The sequence below is a fragment of the Anser brachyrhynchus genome (assembly GCF_964034855.1).
Source record: "Anser brachyrhynchus genome assembly, chromosome: 5".
Lineage (NCBI taxonomy): Eukaryota > Metazoa > Chordata > Aves > Anseriformes > Anatidae > Anser > Anser brachyrhynchus.
This window is the reverse complement of record NC_137699.1, coordinates 24,373,860-24,381,497: the sequence shown is the minus strand read 5'-3', so window position 1 is coordinate 24,381,497 and position 7,638 is coordinate 24,373,860. Positions and strand designations below refer to the sequence as shown.

Sequence of the window (7,638 nt, the reverse complement as noted above, 5' to 3'; positions counted from 1 at the left end):
CTCCTTTCTCTATTCATATGTTGTTCAGTTTGAAAACAGTGCATAAACATAATCTGAAGGAAATCTACACCCTTCCTAAACTTTTTTTTTTCTTTTTTTTTTTTTTGTCAGAAACATCTAACTACCATTGTTTTCACTACATAAACTCTGATCTTGACAGATCAGGTTAAGAAATGCAAGACTATTTACTAGTGATGTTAGCAAGGATATCTATGTATGGAAAAAAGGGAGATAAAATAAGAAGGTAAACAACTCACTACAGACATCTCAGGTCTTTTACATCTTTTACATCTTTTACACTGAGATATAATATCAAATTGCACTTGGGCAACAAGGAATTCACAAGTTTATGTTTCCTTGCATCCTTAAATAAATATATGTTTAAAAATATGCTTAATGTTTTTAAAATATGATTCAGCAAAGAAAAAGAGCAGCACAGTGAGATAAAAAGATGATTTATCCTGTGGCCAGTGTGCTTCAAATTGACCAGAGAAAGTAATCTAATCAGACTTTATTAAACTGATTTTGCAGTACATCCCCAATGCCTGGAAGCATTGTCTGAGCTGGTCTGCAGTCTAATCCTACTTTAGGAGTCTTGCCAACTATTTAGCCTTTTCTAAGTAGAAATACAGCCACATACAATTTAATTATTGCAAACTGTTTTAATTAGAAAAAACATGAACTTCTGTTGATGTGTGACATCTGAGAGAAGCTACACTTGTGACAACAGTATTTAAATAACCCTGATCAAGCACAACCTTTTTAGTTTAAGCAAGCTATGGCAAATATTGTAGGCTCACAAACCAGCCTAAAGAGCTGCTGCCAGGTTATATAATCTTTGAGCACTCATCTAAGGTAACTCTGAAGGCAAGCACAGAGGGGGAAATTGCTAAGGATTTGTGTTTGCTTCAACCATATCCCCCAGTGCATGACAACCACTGTTCCATAAGCTGGCAGTATTGATGGTGGCTGTTCCAGACCCCTCTGGACAAGGAAGCTCCATTTGTGCAAAAAAATATTTCCCACAGGTGACCAAAAAGCACACCCAGAAAATAAGGGCAGATTGTTTTCTGTCCTTGCTGGCATATGCAGATGTTTAAATTTGCTTTCCTAATCCTTTGTTTGCCGGGTTAAATCTCAGTAAGTTCCTGTGTATCTTGGTAAAAAGAATACACAGAAAAATTCCTCTTTGTCCGTGGAGCAGAGGCACTACAAAAAAATGAGTTCACCATGTTAAATGAAGGCATGAAGTCACTACCCTTCATGCACATCAGTCCATTAGAGGAGGCTCTTCATTCTCTCAGGAACGGTGTCTTTCTTTATTTCACTGAGGACAGTGCAACTGATCTTAAGGCTGTCTCCCCTCACACAAGAGTAACACAGCACATTTTCACTTAAAAAGCTCAGGAAATCCCAATCTGCTGATTGCACCCTTCAGGAAATTGCTCTCTCTTTTGTATTTTGCCTGCAGTACTGCATTGCACAATATTCCACTTAATTAGTCAGTTCTGTACTCTTTAATCTACCAACACACATTATTCCTTCTATTTTCTCCTCAGTTGGGTGTTCTCTTACTTTTCATGTTTCCAGCTTGGTGAATGTTTCTGTAGAAAGGTTTGGACTGAGCTATGTTTCCTCCTATCTCTCTTGGTCAAGTAATACCACCTGTGTAATTTCCCTGCTGTGTGTTAATGCCTTAATTTGCCGACTCTGTCTTCTTTTCTTCTGCATCCATCTTCCATTTGTTCATGAACTTCTGCCCTTCAAGACACAGGTTGGTCATTCTTGCAGAACTGCCAAAGTCTGCCAATACTGAAGTATTGAATTCTCATTGGCTTCCTTTTTCTGCCTCAGCTGGGGAGGCCTTGCTAGATATCTGTGTATGGAAACAGGCAAGTCTTAAGTTTTCAGGGTGCATGTGATTTAGATTTCTACAGAAGGAAGGAGAATAAATTTCCCATCAAATGCATAATACCTCACACAGGATACTACCATATTTCCATGAGGTTTCTGCACAGGGACAGCACATGAATGCAAACATTGAAAAGACTCAGTCTTACTGGAGGGGTTGAGATCAGCAGTGAAACATGTTAACTTTGTTTCCTGGTGCTAGAATGCAGTGTTGACTACCAGAAAGGTTCTACATGATGAAAGTTCTGCTGTTTCCTGAACAATACAGCACTACAGCTGTTCTCAGTCCTCTCACTCAGGCACGAGGAAGTTGGAAACTGCAGGCCCAGCAGCTGCAGTGCTCTAGAAGGAGAGTCATGGGTAGGAGCTATCAGAGGAGAGGAACATCAATGCACACTTACCAGTCAATTTATGCTTTATGAAATGCTGGTTTTGGCCTCCAAAATTTTCCTGGGATCTAATTCTGTCAAAAATCATCAGACCAATGCTAATGGGCTTCCCCCATGGTTACTGTTAGCAATTGTTTTACTCATATGTGTTTTGTTTCAGAGAATTTGTAGAACTATTTCACTCCACGTATCTGCAAAAAAATATGGATTAAAACAGACGGAACCTGAACAATGTGCCACCAAGGAAAAAAAAAAGCAGATCAAAGAATTTCAAGTTCTAAAAATTAAAGGTAATTATTGACTGTTTTATGTGCCTTTAAAAAGCAAACCATTAAAAGGCAGGTTTAGAACATTTTCAGTGATCACTGGAGATTAGTTGTCATGTTTTATCTGTTCTCTTACTTTTTAAACTGAAAACCATGCAAAACCCAAATTTCTAACCTGTTCCTTTAAAATGCCTAGGTTTTATATGTGCAGTGCTCATTCAATTATTTTATTTATTTATTTTGTTTGCATGATGGCCTTGCATTTGGAAGGCTGCCTGAGGAAAAATGCCTGAAGGAAAAGAGGGAATCCAGACAGCTATAAAAATATTTTACATACTTTTCACAACAAAAAATGTATGAACACAATGGCAACCCTCCCCCCTTTTAACACTGCAGTTGTATATAGCAGAGAAGACCGCATCACTATTGCCCTGGTGTGATCTTTTTGTAAGATGGAGCTAGTGCAACGCTGTGATATTTACAGCATTGTGCACTGCGTTTAGTGGCAGATCTGCTAACAACGGCAGATCTATTCCTGGCCATAGGGAGTGGAATTCTGCCTACTCACTCTTTCCTCTCTGCATTGGCTTCCTGTTGTCATGTACATTACATTTAGACCTTTGATGAGAGCTCAACTGAAACAGAACTTTGATCTGAGTGATTTCAGATTTCTGGGTATGGAGTAGATTTGAGTTCCCAAATTACAAGTAACCCCTCTGATGTTAGTATTGGGTTGTGTCCAGAACCATATGGGACCTAATTTCTAGCGTATTTCACATGCAGCCAAAAACTCACAGCTAGCCTGAACAAACCTCCAACAACCTGACAAAAAAAGTATTACAGGCAGAACAGCAATGAAAATTTTACACTAAAGAGGATAGAAACCTCACAAACTCTATCACTTCAATATTACAAGTTTTTTTTATAAGTTTACAGAAAAGATAAATTAGAAAATTCTAATTTGAAATTAAATTTCCCACTTGCTCTAAACATCAAGCTCTAGACATTTGACATTTAAAATTTCCTGTGAAGTATCTGATGTGATATATGCTTCATTTTGTTGTATAACCAAAGATGAAAAATGTTGCCTCAAAGTTATTCAGAGGTTACAATGACATTTATTATTTTCTTATTCTGTGGTACAAAGGTTTTGAATAATATTCCCATCACCTTTGTAAATATACTGAGTACATAAAGTGATTAAATCAAAGTCTATTTTTTTTCTGTAGTAACCAATTTTGTCTGCTAAAAATTAAGTGTACTTTCTAAAGTAGTTATTCATATTCCGTCTGATGAAGAGAAGCAGGAGAATAATTAATTTTATGTGTTAGACAACTACTTACTTAAAGTGGGATGAATGGTTCTCTGGAGGGTCCTTTCTCCATGAACTGCAGTGAGCCTAGATGACTGCTTTATCCCACACATATGATGTTTTTGTGTCTCAAAGCAGCTATGCCTTTACTGCACGTGTAACAATCACTGAAGGTGCATTTGGACCTCCAGGGTCATGAGGAAAGACTGATCCAACACAGCACTTCAGTGTGGGAGGTGAGTTGGGCAGCTTTTTTCCCGGTACCATCCCCAAAGCATCAGAATAATATCCCCATTAGGACCTCAGCACATCAGAAGAAACTGAAGTGCATGAACAGTAATTTGCTTGGCAGCCAACTTTTAGCTATTGCGAGCTTCAGTTACCACATTCCCCCCTTCCACAAGGCATGAGGATGCAACACATTTGTGACAGGGTAATATGAGCGCTCCCTCCCTACACATCACATGAATGGTTGAACCCATCACCACTCACAAAGGAGCATATGCAGCTGGGGAAAGCTGAGCCTAGGTATTTCAGTCCTCTTTGGCATCATGAAATGAGAAATTCTTAACGCGTGCAGTTCTTGTAGACTGTGAAACATTTTCACTCAGGACTATTAAAACCTAGGATGTGCAGTCTGTGAATTGTTATCAGGAGGTGTTCTGCTCAATGTTTTTGTCCACTTTCTGATGTAGAAATGAGAAAGCAAACACATTTATTTGTCAAAATCCTGACAACGTGTTCATGTAAAATTAATCATTTGTATAGGTGTTTATGCAGCTGTGCCAAGGATAAGATGCAGTTTGTCTTTGAGTATCTATTGAACGCATCAAAAAACAACAACAAATTCTCTGGAGTAACAAGAGAGTTTACAAGTTATTACTTCTTTCTCTGCCTCCACTGACCATAGACTGCACTTTAATTTTTTATAGTGTTCAGCTTTGTCCTTCAGTTTATAATGTCTTAATCTCTTTGCTGCACCACTATGCTATGTTGTCTAGCTACACCAAGGACAGTCTGCCTCACAACGTCAGTCTTTAGAGAGCTATTATCATTCATCTTAAAAAATGTCTCCCAAAAACTAGAGATTCCTCCTCCTTGACACACCTCTCTTTCATGATGATACAATTTGTGAACCATCTTGTCTCCAAAATGTTTGTACTGTGCATCTTTTTACAGCATCTCATCTCAAGGTTCAGCAGATTTGATATGCTACCCTTCTGGAAACTGCACAACAACAGAGCATTTCAAGAAACCCTTTGAACAACCTGCAAGTGATATTATCCAGGAGCTAACAACTACACCAACATGGAGTTATAATGTTTTTGAAGACTCTAGGTGCAGAAACCATTCAGTATGCTTTCACATGCCATACTAATGGCTAATTAGAGAACATCAACAAATTAGAGAAAGCACAGTGAAAACTGAGTATTATGTTTGAAGAGTTAGTCTGTCAGCTTTTCTGATTACTGGGGAGCATTTATCAGTCATGAACTGCAAGCATTTAAGAAGATCATGCTCTACACAGTCTGCTTACCACTTCATATTCAAGTTTCAAAACAGCTGAAATAGATTCCACCTAGACAGAACTTTTCTGCCTTGGAAATCTTGTATATTTGTGCATATTAGGTACCATCCTGTTTCCTGGTATCAGCAGTTGCTATCATAATTTTCTTATGGGCCATCAGAACAAATAATTTTTAAAAAGCTCTGATAAATTAAATATCAGTATTTGAAAGTATTAATTCTTCTTTTCTCATGCCTGCTACTTATTAAATTAACTTCTATTAAGTCATTTTAAAATTCTGTTAAAAATCACGCTGGGATAAATCTGGAAAGGTGAGAAGTGTATATGATGGGTGTATGTATGTATACAGTCTGGGTACAGATTTGTCAATCTTGTCAACATCATGATGTGCCAAGAGGCATTTATAATTCAAGTCACTAACATAACCTCTCCTCCAAATAATCATGTCACCTAAGGTTACACAACATTATGTACACAGCAATTTGGTGTACTGAGGGTCCTGTATCACTCTTTGGCAGCACTGTTTGGCAGTGCGGCTGGCTACTCCTGCAGCTGTAGTCCCCACTCTTCCAGGCTGTTGAAAACATTGGTTTTCACTGCAGCTCTTTCCTCACTGAACATTCAGATTTAATTTTAAAGGAAAAGAAGATGAGTGAGGGCATGGTGTGCATACAGGTACCATTCTGTTATAGTGTCGTTTATCATATAGCTGAGATGCAAGCAGTGATTTGGCTGCGAACATGCTGAAGAGGACAAATTATCTTAAGAGTGAACTCAGGTCAGATGTTTCTAAACACTCCTGAGCAAATATTAGGCATCTCAATAGTGTGTGATGGCCTTGTCTTCCTGCACTGACTTGACTGAGTAATGAATGATCCCTTAGATAACAAGAATTTACCTACAGGCTCTATAGGATTCCTATATTTAGCTATAAACAACGGCAGTAAAGGAACATACTGTATTTTCCTTCTGCTCCAGTTAGTGTTAAGTGTTACAAAAATTAACTGATACGGACTGTTATATTCCTTGCACCAAAATATTTGTGGACTGTGACATCGCCATGTGCCTTGTAACTAGTGAGACATTTTTTTCCCCTTGTACTTTGCTTCTAAATAAAGCAACAACTATTTGCCCTCCTGCCTTTTGTCTCTGGTTTCTGATGCTGTGATATTAATAAAGAGTGACATGTTTAAAGCCTTTATTTATACTGGTGGAGAATATTTTTACAGGATATATAGTGTAGTGCTCTGAGATGATGACATTATGTGGTGATGTTTGTAAAGCAATAAAACAGTAATAATAATAATAAAAAAAAAATTAGTCAAAACAGTAAATCACTATAGTAAATTAAGAGAGAAATTATTTTTGTGGTCATTTCAAGCAATTCAATATATACAACCACACTTTACAGAAAGTGTTATGATGAAATCTGCCTGATCTATGCAGTATTTACTTTGGCCGTAGGATTAGGTTCAGGCTTGAAGTGGTAATAAGAGGAACGGAAATGCTTTCAGTCTGATAGCAACAGATGTTATGGCATAATGAAGAGCTGCAATGCTGCTGACCCACCTTCTTCATCTTGCCCTTCCTCAGGATTCTCTTCAATCTGAAGGTCAGTAAATTCCTTAAGTATTCAGTGCAGATTTTCTGAAGCCTCCCACATACATTAAGAGCTGGTGCTCACTAGTGGGGATGACACAAGACTGTGATGATTTTTAGGCACTTCCTCCACAGTGCTGTGACAGGTCCCTCCCTTCTTTTTTTGGTGAGAAGAGGTTACTCTACCTCTAGTTTTGACACCAAGTGATTTCTAGCAGGAGCTTCCCAGTCTTGTCTCCAGTTTCATTAAGTGAGAAGATGCTCTACCAGTCTGGTGCAGGAAAAGCAACAGTCAAGTCAAGCTACTGGACAGAAAATCCATTAACTATTCACACAATTCACGAGTCTCTAGATTTTTGGGTCCTCTATGCTAGAAGAAACAGAATCAAAGTTTTGATATGAAAAGAGAGGAGTTAAATCTATATCCCATCCTAAAACCTGATTTAATCTGGTCCTAAGACTTGAGCTGTATACTTGGGAACAAAAAAGTGTTGCCCAAAAGAACGGTGAAAGTAAAACAGGCCTGATATCTGCTACTTTGCACCTCCCAGAAGTGTTCCTCAAGGACACAGTTGAACCCTCTGGAGCCACCTTCTTGATTTAAAAAAGAAGATGTAATAAAAGCTAATAATC

General features: G+C 38.1%; 1 long non-coding RNA gene across 3 annotated transcripts; it reads left to right on the top strand.

Moving 5' to 3' along the window:
- The first annotated feature begins 726 nt into the window (after positions 1-726).
- On the top strand, positions 727-6,327 carry LOC308195689. Of its 3 annotated transcripts, none has more exons than XR_013951733.1 (4): positions 727-1,774; positions 2,461-2,590; positions 4,014-4,114; positions 5,058-6,327. It is a non-coding gene; the product is annotated as an uncharacterized lncRNA (long non-coding RNA). The 3 variants fall into 3 exon arrangements; XR_013951734.1 differs by having other exon boundaries at positions 1,765-1,892; XR_013951735.1 differs by lacking the exon at positions 727-1,774 and adding an exon at positions 1,933-2,271.
- The last annotated feature ends 1,311 nt before the right edge of the window (positions 6,328-7,638 follow it).